This window comes from Lissotriton vulgaris, chromosome 1_1 (assembly GCF_964263255.1).
Source record: "Lissotriton vulgaris chromosome 1_1, aLisVul1.2, whole genome shotgun sequence".
Lineage (NCBI taxonomy): Eukaryota > Metazoa > Chordata > Amphibia > Caudata > Salamandridae > Lissotriton > Lissotriton vulgaris.
The window spans coordinates 244,831,966-244,847,822 of record NC_141685.1 but is presented as its reverse complement, the minus strand read 5'-3'; the positions used below and the strand labels follow the sequence as shown (position 1 = coordinate 244,847,822).

General features: G+C 43.5%; 1 non-coding gene across 1 annotated transcript; it reads left to right on the top strand.

Annotated features, from left to right (window-relative positions):
- The first annotated feature begins 310 nt into the window (after window positions 1–310).
- Window positions 311–382, top strand: TRNAE-CUC (transfer RNA glutamic acid (anticodon CUC)). Its single transcript has one exon. It is a non-coding gene; the product is annotated as a tRNA-Glu (tRNA).
- The last annotated feature ends 15,475 nt before the right edge of the window (window positions 383–15,857 follow it).

Here is a 15,857-nt window from a genome sequence, read left to right as displayed (position 1 = left end):
ATGCGCAGTAAACAAGCGCTGCTTGAATCGTGCACTGCAACAGATGCCACGGATGAGATGCACTGTAATCCGTTTATGGAATTGGTGTGATTTATTCAAAAACAGGGTAAACAATGTTTACAGAAAAATGTAATCTAATAGATATTTGTTATGCTTCTTTATCTAAAGTTAGTGTAAAAAGTTCGCCATGGCTTTAGCATGTCTTCTGGTTTTAGCTGTCATATTTTCTGATTTGGAGTGAAAGTGGACGCGTGAAGGGATCCCTGAGGGAGTTCCTCAAAACATTTCGGCGACACATTGGGCATAGCAGTCCCTGGTGGTCTAGTGGTTAGGATTCGGCGCTCTCACCGCCGCGGCCCGGGTTCGATTCCCGGTCAGGGAAAGTGAATGTTTTTTTAGGGGTAGGTTTGTTTACTGCTACAAATTGCTTTTTAAAATTAATATTTATTGTATTCATTTTTTATTCCCTTAAACTGATGGCTCCATTATGTAGTTCTGAGGAATGTTAGAGGACTCGAGACATCAGTTCTGTAGAAAATAAGTATACTTTCCAACATTCTGCGACGGAAATAGGTAAGGATTTTCAGCTTTCAAAGTACTAAGTAGCACAATCACGAAATCACTAGGATAACGTAGCATGACCTTTCACCACTGATGAATCCGCAGTAACTGTGCCACCTCAGTTTATTGCTCCACCTTCAAATAGTGGGTTTGTAGATTATCCCTCTGGGAGTTTGTATTCGGGGGGTGCTTTAAGCCAGATGTTTGTCCCTGGGACATTGTTCCCATTGTAAGAGGATTTTCTTCCTTCTCTCGTGCTTGGCATTGATTTTTCCACTGTGCACTGTCACTACTGTGCACCAGTTCTTGTTTGCCCTTTTAGAGTTATAATCTGTGAATGTACATTTTAGCACTGTGTTTGCAGGAATTAGCCAGAGAATTGCCCCAGTAGAGAGCTGTTGTGCAAATGTAGGAGAAGAACTCTTTTGTGTTATCACCATCACCAAACCAATATTTACGTCACTGTGCCTGATGGTCTACCACCATAAATGACCCAAGCAATATAATTGACTAATATTAAAGTTCACAAATATAAAAGTCATTGGAAGGATAGGGGGTGGGAGTGCATAGTCGTGAAATAATAATTGGATTTCCCTTGAAAGGCAGCATATGACTCCTGCCCTTTATTTGAGCCAGTGGTTTCCGGGGCTCAGCACTGGCACTTAATCGTGAATATCGGCACTTAAACAGCCTGCCACATAGTGGCACTGGTTGTCTGATTTAGAGATGAGCATTACAATACATGTTTATTAATTCAATATACATTGCAAATGTCTAATACCTGCCGCCCAAGCCATCCTTATAGCTTTGGAATAGTCTGAACACTCACACTTGTAGTAGTGTGATAGTTAGTAGTTGTGGTGGTATTGTCATTGGCAGTGCTGGTAGACGGAATGGGTGGTACAAGGTGCAGTGGCCTCCTGACGACGGTGTTGCCATTAATTTTATTACAAATGAAGCACGTCAGTAGCCTGCGGCGGTGTAAGCCAATGAGCAACGCCCCGACGACAGGGCTGCCACAGTGATAAGTAGCTGGAGCGTCGCTGCCGCTGGTTTTTAGAGATCGGGGGGGGGGGGGGGGCAGAGGTGAGGGACTCTTGAGAGGTGGCCGACTGGGGCTCCAGGCCGCTGGTCGGAGGGGGACCCCGATTGGCCGCATGAATAGTATTCGTTGTGGGATTCGCCAGCTGGTTGCCCCCCAAACTCGGTGCAGCGGTTACTGGAGCTGCACCATTGGTGGCCTGTGCTGTGTTGGACCCTGACCCCGCCTCTGGTGTGGACCCAGATCCCACCGCCTTCATGGCTGTAGCCAGTGGAGATTGAACTTTCATGCAGCTGGCCTGGCCCCACCAAACCTACGTTATTGATGGTGGCCCCACTACACCAGGCACTGGAGACGCCAGCGGAGGGGTGCCTCGTGTTATCTAAACGTGCCTGGAATTGCGCCATCAAACTCAACATGTTGTCCATCACCTTACCCATATTTTCAATCTTCTCAGCGCCAGCTACGACTGCATTCAGTGCGGGTGCCGGTGCACCTGCGGGCTCTGGTTCTTGCGGGTTGGTCACTACTCTGGCCTTTGATGCCGGCGGGTCCGAAGGAAATTCCTTATTGGTGGGCCTGCGCACCAGTTTGGATCTAGCAGATACCCTGTGAGCTAGTCTTGTCTGTGGCATACCTGGAGGGTCCGCCACCACCCCGGAATCCTCCTGGCCTCAGTTGTTGATGGTTCCTTGGGCCCATTCTGGACCTCTGGCCTCTGCCATGACCATAACGTTTTCCCAAACTGTCTCCTGCGATGTGCTGGGCTAGGACTCATCTACACAGCTGATTTGCAAAAACAAGTGTGCTGGAGATCCCTGGCTGTTCATGTCTCCGGAAGTTGCGCCGATGGCCTTTAAACGTATCCTAATGGGATAGAAAAACGTAAATAATTTCCTCGCCAATTCTTGACGGTACCGCCACACACAGTGCTGCAGGGGCCCCAAATCCCCGTCCCCGGCGCGCGTCCAACCCACGTGTGCCCCGGTCCTCACTTCACTTCTTGATTCCTGAAAAAATAGCCTGCTGAGCGGTCCACGCTTGGGGCGATGGGTGCACTTATAGGAGCGAGGAGTCCTCAACTGCGGTTCCACAGGCCTATTGTTTGCTGTAATTCAAAATTGCACATTAAGACACCTCGCAGTCACAGCATGCACATCACCAAGGACTCAAGTCTGCGCACCGACCTGCCTCCCTGCGCTTCTCCCCTTGCACCTGGCACCCTTCCCTCACCTACTGCCTCATGTCCCCTCTCAGCCCCTCGCCGTAAGCGCCTAAGAGGTGCCAGGAGCATCAGCGTCTGATTACTGCTGCCTCACCAGTGACTATTCGTCTACGACAGTCCTAGATGATCTGCAGCGACCACGCCTACAGGGTCTGATCCTAGGATGCCCCGCAGCAGTCACAACGCCCTGCCGACTTGCGCAGAAAAATCCTGGAATACACAAAGACCATCATACACATATACAAGTAACCAACTCACACACAAAGGTGGTTGGGCAACCCTTGTCTTAAAGTAAAACCGTTACACTACCCTAAAAATCAAACAAATGCACACACCTCTGTTAAATAAATCAGGCACTAATACACAATTCAAGCACCCTCTCTTTTTCCACCCTGTTGGGAAACACGTGTCATGACCATTGTAACCCTGAACAACCTTGTAGTCGTGCCCTCTATTGGCCTGTACACCCACGCAGGCAGTGGTGCCCACGAAAGACCAGGGATTGAACACCCAATCCTCAGCTAAAGTTTCAAGGACATTAACCCTTTGGCCAAAGTTACTAGCACAAGTTATTAGCACAATTTAGGTCTTGCCTGCGTGGGCTGCGCACATGCGCAGTCTCGCTACAGAGAGTTTGTGTTTTGGATGAGCTTTCAGTAACTGGATTCAAGCCCCGCTCCTCTTTCCCATTGGCCGGTGTCACCATTTATGCTAAATGGTGACGCTTAAAAGTCGAAATAGGTGAGAGCAGAAATTCTGTTCTCTGTTTGAGGTGTGCACATTTACACTTGGACCTGAGGTGGTCCTATTCTTAAGTTCATCACAGTTCAACAAAAATCCATAAGGAAAAGTTTTTTCTAAGGCATCTTCCAATGCAATATTTTATTCAGTATTTTTTTCTCATCAAAGTTATATTTGCGAAATTCATTATTTCAAGCATTTCAAATCAACCCAATGCATTTCGGGTACAGACGCACCCTTCCTCGGGGGTCTCTAAGGAGAAACAAAAAAACCATATTTTGAGCCCAAAGCTATGTTTTAAAGATATACAAAAACAAAATAATTACATGATTCAAAGCAATAAGCTATTTAAACCCAAAACGTGAACATTTGAGTAACACTAGAATTTTTAAGCAGCAAACGTAGTTGCCCATCGGTGATTACAAAACTCTTGGTTATAAATTAATGCCCACTGTATACAATCAGTTCTGAACAAGGTCTCTCATAGTTTCAAAAGACGCTTAAAAGTCATCTTTTCCCAAGGGCTGTGTAAAGCTTGTCACATGTAGGTAGTGTTTTGATCAAAGCGCCAGGATACCCTTTGGGTGACAGCTGCGCTCAATAAGTATGTGTTACATTACAAATGGTGGCCAGCCATTGGGAAAGAGCATTCTGTGATGTAGACTTTTCTCTTTTTCAGCCGACCCACTTGGATGGACTCGCCTGATTTACTTCTGCCGTGAAAGGTTTCATATGTTTATGGGGCCATGTGTTTCAACACATGGTCTCATAAAGACAGGAAATCCTTTGCGACTTGAACGGAAAGCAGGCAAGCCCGTCCAAGTGGGCCATCTCAAAAAGAGAAAAGTACACGTAATCGTCGGTGCTGGTGAAGGCGTCCTCAGTCCCAGGCGTTGATATCTCGAGGAGCAGAAATGTTGAACTGCATCGCGTTTAGCGCAAGACAAATACCTAATAAGAACGTTTTCCCTGGTAATGTTTCTTGTTTTTCTTTATCTTTGGGACGTCGCTCTTGATCACGGCGCTCGCTTATTTTAATATTCATGGCAGAATGGAAAACACATTTTTAAAACGTGCAATTTATGGCCACAGAAAATAAAAAATATAAGTGCGGTTCGGCAGTGTATCCCAGTGAATGCAAGGCAATCACAATTTTAAATTTATGGGTTGCGCGGTGTGAAGTTAACAAATCCCGAGTTCAGTTCCAGCCCGCAGGGCTAATGAACACAGCCTGTTCACTGTGCATGCTGGGGCACCGTGGAGTCACAAAAGATTGAATCATTCTTGTCTCTCCTGGGGCTGCGAGGAGACCTTTCTTAATTAACTGTCAGAAATGAAGGTGCATGCAGGGCATGTCCACAAGCTGTAAGTATGCCATTCTCTGGAGACGAGAGACACATGACCTTTGTAAAATCATCACAAATCTACAAATACAAAATATCTGAAGATGTGCTCTAAATGTTCCATCATGTCCTACATTTAACTGATATAAACAGAAGTGTGGCAATTTATTTTCTAAGAGATGAAAAGTAAAGGGGCATATTTGAACAACAGTTGATCGGATAGTGGGTGGATATAAACTATTATAGTCATTGTATAGTGCAGTCTTCAAACTAAATTGGTTTGTGAAATGTGTTTTTCTTCTCTCATTTCGGCTACGCTTGCAATACCAGACATTTCAGTAAGCTTGTGCCTCTTTCTCATAGTAGATTATTTTTTGCATCATTGGACGGGCGCTCGAAGCATCATTTGCATGTGACATGCGCATCCGTCCCCAACCTTTTACAGTATGTGCATTCTTGTCCTTTCTGTATCTATTGGTGCGCTCCCCCTCCCAAGTCTGCACATGGTAGAGGCCAGGATTCAGTTCAGGTGTATACTCTAGCTGTCATTTCAGGTCGCGTCTTGTGACAAAGCTATTTAAAGAAACCCGCATTTGATAGCCTCCTGTTCACCCATCACACTTTTTAGGTCAAGCCTGGTTGTCTGTACAATATCGCCAGGCCTGTTTCGTGGCTCCTATCCGCTCGCAGTAGGGTTTCCGTAAACAATATCCACACACCCGTTTCGTGGCTCTTACCCAATCGCAATCAGGTTTCTGTTGGTGATTGGTGTCTCAGTTTCTACAATTGATTGCTGTGGGGTGTGTTTAGTGTCTGAATGGTGAAATGCTCTGATTATCATTCTAACACCCTACGTAGAAAACATATAAATTCACTCTAGCCTACATTACAAAGGGGCGTGTGTATAAAAAATTTGGGACTGAATAAAAGTACAGAAAGTGAAAAAGAAAATGGAAGCAAAGGCACTGGGCAGGAAAGAGAAACAAGCATAAAAAATGCAATAGGTCTTGGAGTTGAAGGATTTATTAAATTAGCACAGTTAATTAAAACCATTGCTATGGAGTGTCAACATAGCACAATTATTACGTTAAAAGCAAAAACTAAGAAAACCATCAAGGTTTAAGTTCCTATACATATAACTAAAAAGGCAATCTTGTAGTTACCATTGTAATCACATAACAGGATTCCAAAGCCTAAAATAAAATAAATGAGTACAGGAATACTAGGCCAGGGGACGAAAAAAGTCTGTGATAAGTTGTTTTGGGGGGGGAACTGGAAGAGCAGGGGCCAAGGATGGTAAAAAAAGATTGTCCAGGAGTCTCATATTTCCCAGTCCTTACAAGCACTTGAGTGTCTAAGGAAGTAAAGCAAAGGGCAGATGCCTCCCAACATGTCCTGATGCCCCATTTTAAATATAAGGGTTTTAAAAGAAGTCTTCTGGGAGCGTCAAGGGCGGGACAACAGCACAGAAGATGCAACCATGATTCGGACCTGTAGTTGCACAGTTTGCAGGCCCCCTCCTCACTTGTTGGAGCCCATCGGTTGAAGGCAGTGGAGCGCAGACCTAGGAGACGCATGAACATTATGTTCTTCCGAGCCACTGCGTTCAGATTTTCCAGGAGGTAAGATTGAGGTACCCCAGGGCGGTATGAGATATTCAGGGGAAGCAAGACAGTTGATGTTTTTAGAGCCTGGGAGTCCATCCGGTGGGAAATTTGTCTGACCTGCTTATTGATAACCTTTTTCCAGACTGTGTATGGAATAGTGTCTGTGGTTAGTAATGAGTTATCGATGTCTAGTGATCTTATGGCCTTTATGATTTGACGATTCCACGGGTTACCAGGGCTGGCAAGAGTTTCTTTTAACCAGGCTTTTAGGGTGTTGTCTGCGGCTTTTAGTGTCCTTATAAAGTATTTCAGGGTATCAGCCTCACAAAAAATAGATTGTCTTTGAAGGCCCAACTCCAATCGTAGTCTTGCCCTGTGGATGAAATTCGGAAGATGAAATATTTTTTTATAAATGCAAACTTGGGCGTGGTCGAGACTGGCAGAGCATGCGCCAGGGAAGGCCTGATGCCCATAGTTTAAGGCGGGGAGAAGAGTGGCTTTAATCACCTTCAGAATGGGTTCTGCAGAAGGACTACTCAGGGACTGGTTAAGTCGGATCAGAGAGTATGTTATTGTTGTATTTCATATGTATATATTGTGTGTATATCTTTAAGTAGATCCTGCCTTTAGTTGCTTTACAAACCTTGTACTGCAATCTGTTGCTATGGATTAAGTGTTCTACATTCTATACTGTATTACTACTGGACCTGTCCTGCTGAGCAGATGCTGTACTGTGTTCTTCTGTTACAATAAATCTACTTTCACCATTTATACTGGAGTGGATTACTACAAAATTGGCGACGATTTCATTGGTTTGCTACATTTGGGAACACAGGAGCAACCAAAGTATTCTAACCTGCGCTGCATGATTTTCATCAGTTTCTTGGACTTTCATGTAAAGTATATTTTTCTTGTTCATTGTTATACTTCCACAACGTTTGGAAATACTGGCTTGGTTTTCACCTCGTTTTTGCTATCTCTACAAACTATTTTTTGTGACTTTCATTGATTTTGTTCATTTTTTCATTTGAAAGAAATCTTGGAGAAGCTTACATTGCACAGAGACTATTGAAACCCCAAACGGGTACCTCGCTGTGTTTTTCGGATGTTTCTGTGACTCTAGTATTTTTGTGACAAATATTTGCCTTCGCATCAACAGTTTGCTTACTTTTAAACTGCTGCCTTGCTTCAACGGCAACCGTTTCTCTCCGCGCTCTTCAACTGCCTGCACGCCATTGTTTTGCCTCACGCGCGACGCTCTGCTTCCAGGTACTAAACTCGATGGTGGTACGTGTGCGCTCAACGTCATCGCGCACACGTCGACGCCATTTTCATTTACCGGTTGCTTAGCAAGGAAGCTCCGTACTAAGTTTATCGCGTTTCCAACGCGCAAGAGGCAAAACTCTTCGTTTTCAACACAAAAGGATCGATTTTTCATCAAAAAATTTCTAAGTCAGCTTTTCAACAGGTTTGACTGTTATTATTAATTCACTTACTCACGATCTTACAAAATTATTTATTTTATATTTTATGTACATTTATTATTGATTCTCAATATTCATAGACTTAAACATTCTTATCAAACATGCAGTTTGATCCCCCCCCCCTAAGTTTCTACAAAACAAAGGAGAGCCTCCCATCCCATGGATTCGCTGGAAAGAAGAATTTTTGACATTTTTTAAAAGCTATAGATGGGGAGAGATTTTCACAAGAGAGAAAGAAAAATATATTATTGCATTCTTTGGGTTCTGAAGGTCAGGTGGTATTCAGAACACTTCCCCTACATGATGGAGGAGGAGATAGAAATGTTTTTGATGATGCAATGACTCGTCTTGAAGCTAGATTTAAACCTACTTTTAGTGTGGCTTTGAATCGTTATAAGTTTTATACTAGGGCTCAAGAAGAATCTGAAACTTTCGATGATTTTTTAACAGCTTTACGTTATTTATCTACTAACTGTAATTTTGGTCCTATCTCTGACGAGATGATCAGAGATCAGATCATAGTTCATACCAAAAGCAAGAAAATTCAAGAAAAACTATGGATTATGGGAGATCCGGATTTAAAAGATGTTATTATTGCAGCTAAAGCTATTGAACAATCAGACAAATGGATAAAATGTTTGGATAAGAAAGACAAAGACAGTTCCTCCGAAGTATGTGCTGTTAAATCTGATGTGTCTTCTGCATCGTCTTCCAACAACGTACAACGTACCAGTAGTTCTTTTCAACGTTCTTACAAAAAGAATGACAAATTCTTCCATTGTTTTAGATGTGGTAGTACTAGTCATGCTGCTTCTTTTCCGAAATGTCCTGCTATCGGGAAAGAATGTAACACGTGTGGTAGACAAGGACATTTCAGCAGTGCAGGCAAAACTACTACGGGTAACAATACTGTTTCTGGAAATATTAATAGAAATAGAGTTTCGTTTGTCACTGACTCTGTGCAAGAATTTGATGTTGCTGGCAAAGATAATGGAAATGATTGTGAAAGAGGCATAGTTGTTTCCATTGTTGATGCCAATGAACAAGAGCTGATTCACCTTAAACAACCTGAGTGCATAGTACATGTTTTAGGGGTGGATCTTAAGTTAATGGCCGATTCAGGATCACCTTGGACGATTATCACTAAACAATATTTCACTGAAATGTTTGAAGGTATTGTCACTCTTTCAGACCTTAAACTTTCTGACATAATTGCCAAAACTTTTGATGAGTCCGTCATCTCAATTGAAGGATATTTGGGAGTAGACATGCATTTTAGAGGTCGAATGAGGTTTGTTAAATTATATATTGCTACAAAAGGATTGAATGTGCTTGGATGGAGGGATCAATGGAGTTTCGGTATTACTCTCAATCCCAGGAAATTTGATCCCATTGTCATGATTGATGATTGCTTAAAAGAAACTCATTCTGTCAAAACTATAACTGGTTCTGATGTATGGATAAATGAGATCATTAACTTATTCCCTAAGGTTTTTTCAAAGAAATTAGGAAAACTGCATAATTTTCAACACTTGATTAGACTCAAAAAAGGAACCATTCCTGTTACACAAAGGTTAAGAAATGTTCCTATAAATGTCAGAGATGATCTTAAAGCACTTTTGAAAAACTTAATTGATGATGACATAATTGAAGAAGTTGAGTCTTCTGAATGGGTTTCGCCCATTGTTTTAGCCCGAAAATCCGATCAAAGTCTCAGGTTATGTGTAGATTTGAGAGCTCTCAATTCTAATATCGTAGTGGACTGCCATCCCCTACCTAATATAAATGAGGTGGTATGTATGTTAGAGGGGGCTAAAGTTTTTTCCACATTTGATTTGCGTTCAGCATATCACCAAATTGTGTTAGCAGATGAATCCAAGCAGTTGACAGCTTTTCTCACTCCTGAGGGTTTATTTCAGTATAAAAGAATGCCTTTTGGGTTAGCCTCTGCGGCATCAGCACGTACTATGCATCACATTTTCAAGGACCTGTACAAGTTTGTGAGATGATTCAGGATGACATCCTGGTGTTTTCTCCCGATAATGCATCTCACAAGGAACATGTCTTGGAGGTCTGCAAGAGACTGGGAATGCATGGTCTCACTTTGAAGGACAACAAGTGCAAAATGTTCTGTGAATCTGTGGAATATCTTGGACACACTCTTTCTGGTAATGGTGTTGTTCCCAAGAAATGCTTAGTTGAAGCTATAGTTAAAGCACCATGTCCCGACAATAAGGAAAAATCGCTCTCTTTTAATGGCTTGTGTGAATACTATAGCAAGTTTATTAAAGGGTTTGCAACTAAAATGGAACCTTTGAGAGAATTGACAAGACAGAAAGTAGAGTTTTACTGGGGTGAGAAACAGAAGTCTGCTTTTCAAACTATTAAGCATGAGATTGCCAATGCTCCTACTTTGAAACCGTTCTGCATAAATAAGCTGTGTGTGGTTACTGTGGATGCCAGTGAGTATGGGCTAGGAGGGGTTCTGTCACAAAAGTGTGGGAATGATGAGTGGTGCGTAGCGTTTGCTTCCCGGACATTGAGTGAAACAGAAAGGAAGTATTCTGTCATAGAGAAAGAGCTATTGGGATGTGTCTGGGGAATAGAACATTACCGGAATTTTCTATGGGGTAGTCGTTTTCTATTGAAAACGGACCACAAACCGCTAGTCTCCATACTTTCTCCTGGTGGTGGTCGGAACGCCACGGCACGGATTGCCAGATTGATGTCTCGTTTGCAAGAGTATAATTTTGATGTAGAGTATTTTCCCGGAAGGAGCAATGTTACAGCTGACTGTCTTTCAAGGCTCCCTTGTGACTTAAAATCTGTTGTAGATAATAAGGAAGAAGAGGATGTTGATTTTGTTGCTTCTTTAAAAGATTTTGTAGGAGATGAATTTTCTTCCATTTCTGAATCTTTTTGGGATAATGCTGTTACACGTGACAAGAATTGGAATATTCTTAAGGATTATATTTTGAAGGGTTGGCCTAGTAGCAAAATGGTACCTCCAGAGCTGAAGTCTTTTCATCAGGTTCTTAGTGAATTGGAAATTGATAATGATCTGGTTTTTAAAAGTGGAAAATGTGTGCCTCCTGAGGATATGCAAGAGGAAATTATCAGGCTTGCTCATGAGTGTCACTTGGGAATGTCATCCATGAAGAGATTAGTGAGAACTAGTTTTTGGTGGCCAGGAATGGATAAAATGATTGACAGAGTGGTTCGTGAATGTTCTATATGTGTTAACAGTGACAAAATGTTGAAGACCTATCCTGCTCCTCTCATACCTATTTCCTGGCCAGAGAATCCTTGGAGGAAGTTAGCACTTGATATTTCTGGTCCTCTCAATTGTTTACCTCAAGACGCCCGTTTTGCGTTGGTGTTGATAGACTACCATTCAAAATGGCCTGAGGTTAGGTTTGTTTCTTCTGCTTCTTCGCAGGTCATTGTTGAATTTCTTAGAGAGGTATTTGCAAGAGAAGGTAGTCCAGAGGTCCTGATTACTGATAATGGGGTACAATTGATTTCTACTGAAGTAGAGGATTATCTTAGCGCTTGTGGGATTAAACACATCACAACACCTCTTTACGAACCACAGGGTAATGGACAGGTAGAAAGGTTTAATCGCGTCTTGAAAGACTCAGTTGAATGGGCAAGGAAGACTCCCAATGTGTGGAAAAAAGTCATTAGAGAAAGGTTATGGTTGTACAGAATAACTCCTCACTCAGTTACTGAACTTAGTCCCTTTCGTTTATTGAGAGGGAGGGAACCGGTGTCAAAATTGTGTCCGTGGTGGATGAAAGAGAAGTTTAGTTCTTCTGCTATTTCTTCTCCCGTTGACATGCGAAGTACTTCTCTGAGGGTCAAACATCACCAGGAGAAGATGAAAGAATACCATGATTCTAAGCACAATGTGAGAATTCCTGCTTTTGTAGTGGGAGATTTTGTCAGGATACGTAAACCTGGGTTTCTGATTAAGGGGGTTTCTAAATTTGGCTAAATTTGGTCCTGTTCGAAAAGTTGTAAAAGTTAACACCAACAGCATTGTGACTAATGATGGCAAAGTCTGGAATGTTAGACGGGTTGTAAAGTGTCCTAATTTTTACACTCCTGGTTTTGACAATATTAAGCTACCTATAAAGAATGATTCTGTTTCTTCAAGAGTTAAAACCAATAAGAGAATTGTCAATGTGCCTCTTAGATTTAGAGATTGATTTTGTACTGTTTGCCTTTTACATTTTAAATTACCAATAAGAGAATTGTCAATGTGCCTTTTCGATTTAGAGATTGATTTTCTACTGTTTGCCTTTTGCATTTTATATTTAGTTTCTTCCTGTTTTCTTAGTCTTCATCTTCCTGTTTTATCATTTTTTTTCTCTTCTCCTTCTTTATGCTTCTTTCCTTCTTTCTTTCTTTTCTTTTCTTTTTAGGGATAAGATGTGTTGTATTTCATATGTATATATTGTGTGTATATCTTTAAGTAGATCCTGCCTTTAGTTGCTTTACAAACCTTGTACTGCAATCTGTTGCTATGGATTAAGTGTTCTACATTCTATACTGTATTACTACTGGACCTGTCCTGCTGAGCAGATGCTGTACTGTGTTCTTCTGTTACAATAAATCTACTTTCACCATTTATACTGGAGTGGATTACTACAGTTATTGCTCCAGCTCTCTTTTTCAAGGTGGCTAGGTGAGCTGGTGGTCTAGAGGACTCGCTAAACCAGACCCCCAGGTAATTATATTTTGATGTTGTATTGATCTTTGCGGGCCCAAAGTTCCACCTTAAATTTTTCTTGTTCTTGCAACAGCCGAATATCAAAATCTTTGTCTTTTCCTGGATTATTTTTAGAGCGTTAGCAGTATTATATTAATGGAACGTGCTTAAAGCTCGTTGAAGGCCAGATTTTGCCTGGTCCATTATAACAATATCGTCGGCATATTGCAAAATGTGCAGGTTCGTTTTTGCAATGCCCAGTTTTGGGGGAAGGAGATTGCTTTTCTCCAGGCATGTTCCCAGGTCAACGGTGTAAAGGTTGAACAAGAGGGGGGCGAGAACGTAACCTTGCTTTAGACCATCTGAGGTTGGAATTTTTGCAGAGACTGTCTTTGGGCCAGTTCTAACTCGCACCCATGTGTTCTTATGCAAAGAGATAATCCTAACAGACTCTGAGGGATCCCCACTTGTCTAATTTTTTTTGACGTGTCCCGGTCTACCCCTTCATCCTCCTCCTTCCTTTCTTGGTGTGCCTCCACCCAAGCCCTGAGACTGGTCTGGAGCTTCCCCTTCCTGGCACCATGCTTGAAAAATACCCCCATTTGCTGGCAGAACTCTTTCAGCTGAGCCACAGAATAGACCTCTAGGTTTCCCAAGGCAAACTCCATTTTGAGATAGGCAAACCTAGATTACACACACCAGAAATTTTAGAGTAGCAAGGGCAACCTAAAGCTACCTCCACCCACCACCAGGAACACATTTGGAAAAATAAAAAGACAAATTAGGAGGGCCGCTAGGAGAAAACTCCTGGTGTAGGTTTAGTGTATTACTTTGAATTACTATTAAGTAGCTGCAACCAAGTCAGGATCCCACCGCTAGGCACCAATCTGTTGGAACCTGGGATATCAGGTCACCTAGGGTAGCCTGGCCTAGGGGTAAGACATGCAATTCTAGAGGCACAGTGTGAAGGTTGCAAACCACCCAATAGTAAATCCACGCAATAGCACACAAAAATAACACTACACCAAAGTATGGACAAATAAGTACTGCTTTATAAAAATATATCTCTGCTCTTTGGTTTAGAAATACAGTTTAGTATTCTACAGCTTGTTTTGAGAATAAATGATATTACTTTCCAGATTACCAAATCAATTCATTACTTGCATCAACAGTTCACTTCAATACATTTTCAACTTCAGTAGGAATCACAATAGACCTTCTATGTTCTACAATCTCATGACATTACAATTCAATAGAGGGGTGAAGCAGGACAGTTGAACACTGAAGAAATCCTCTATAACTTCCTCCACGTATACCCCTCTGTCACACACACTTTATAGAAAAGAGGGTACAGTCATTGAGCAATTGACTAGAGTGGGGAAGATCAATAATCTCAGTTACTCTAGGGACACTCTGGCAAGGTCAAAAGAGATCGGTTTCTTCCAGGCAGTCAACCCAAAGATGGCACCCTGTAGGGTGGCTAGGATCTCTCCTCTGACAACTTTTTATCAGGCACTTTAGATTCCTGTCAACCTATAATCCATAATGTCAAACTGAGAGGGTTCTGGAAATCCCCTCCTGTATCAGGGACTCTATGCCGGCAGAATAGGCTCCCTGCCCTCTGATTTCCCACACCCCCACTCTCCTTACTTCGATGAGGGTTCCCTTGTCACGTGGAACAGAAATGCTGGAGGGAATGGGGAACAAGAGGATCAAAGGAGGAGCTCCTGTAAGGCGGCTCGCTTTCCCCGCCGATCCCCTCAGTCCAGCCACGCTCCCTCAACACAGCGCTAGGCGAGGGGTTCCTGTAGCGGCAAGGGACGAGGGCGCTTCTCGCCTACTCCGCTAAAGAGAAGCTTCTCCGCCTCCCGCCGAGTCTTTACCAAGGGGTCCGCCGGCCTCCCACTGGGCCTGCGCGTCTCCTAGACGCTTCCGCTTCGTGACCCAGGCCGCCTGCACACCGAGGCGACTCGCCTCTGGGACACACTCCTTTCTCGGCCCCGCCTCCCGCAGGCCTCGCCTCCCGCAGGCCTGCGCGTCACTGGATCCGCTTCCTCAGACAAGGAGCGAGGCAGCGCGGGCGCGAGGGACTAGTGTTCCCGCTTGGCGCCGCCCTGTCTCCGCTCCTACGCCCGCAGTCTCTCCTCTCACCTGGCTCCACTGAAGGCACTGTACAGAGCGGAACGCTCACTTCCCCAGGCCACGAAGGCTCGGCAGACACTCGTCTCCCCCTCACAGCTTCGAGGGAATACCGGAAACTACACCTTGCCCGGGTCCGCTTCCTCCACAACGCTGGTAGGTGAAGCTCTGCCACAGGGAAAAAATGGAAGTCTCCCAGCAAGAGCGTCCCGACAGGGGTCAATGGGGCCAAGGTTTAGAGGGAGCTTCCACCACAGTCAGACCGATCTTTACAGCAGACGAAGGCGGTTGGGAGGGATTGGTCAGGGGTTGAAGGGGGAACGTCTCCCTGTAGTGGCTGTCTGTCACAAGGACAAACTAACTGCTCCCAGTGCGTCCTCCTCCTCTCACCACTGCCTCACTCCTCCACTCTCTGGTCAACACAAAATGGCTTTCTGACCTCTGCCCTTTTATAGACATCCCACATAGGGTCCAGTAGGGTCCAGAAAGTTCTGGAAGGCCTAAGGTTATCCTATGGGGCAGTCTAGGATGTGGCAGTTGGAAACAGTTAGGGCCCTCCATTGTGTGTATTACAGCAATTTCCTGACAGAACAGGCCTCTAGGCCTGAGGTGAAAAACTATGAGGGGAAAAAGAACACCTATTCCCTTGGCCAACACCTAGAAAAAGTCAGTGGACAAAAATTATTAAGGGTATGAGGGGCAAAAAGGGGACAAAATAAATAATAGTTTGGAGGGACTACGCAAAAAAACCAGACAGGTCTAACAGTTTTCAAATACTTGGAGACCTCGACGGGAGTAGTCAGCTCATGGATTTCTATCTGCGTAGTATCGGCACAGTCTCTAAATTCACTCACCACAGGGTCCAGGATGTCACAGCAGTAATGTTGAATCACATGCTGGTCCCAATCTTCTTCATGGACTGCGTTCCCTCTGTTCTTATTGGAGGAACGAAGCTTGTTTATATAGTTCCAAAACTGGGACAGGTTTTTTCCCTTTAACAG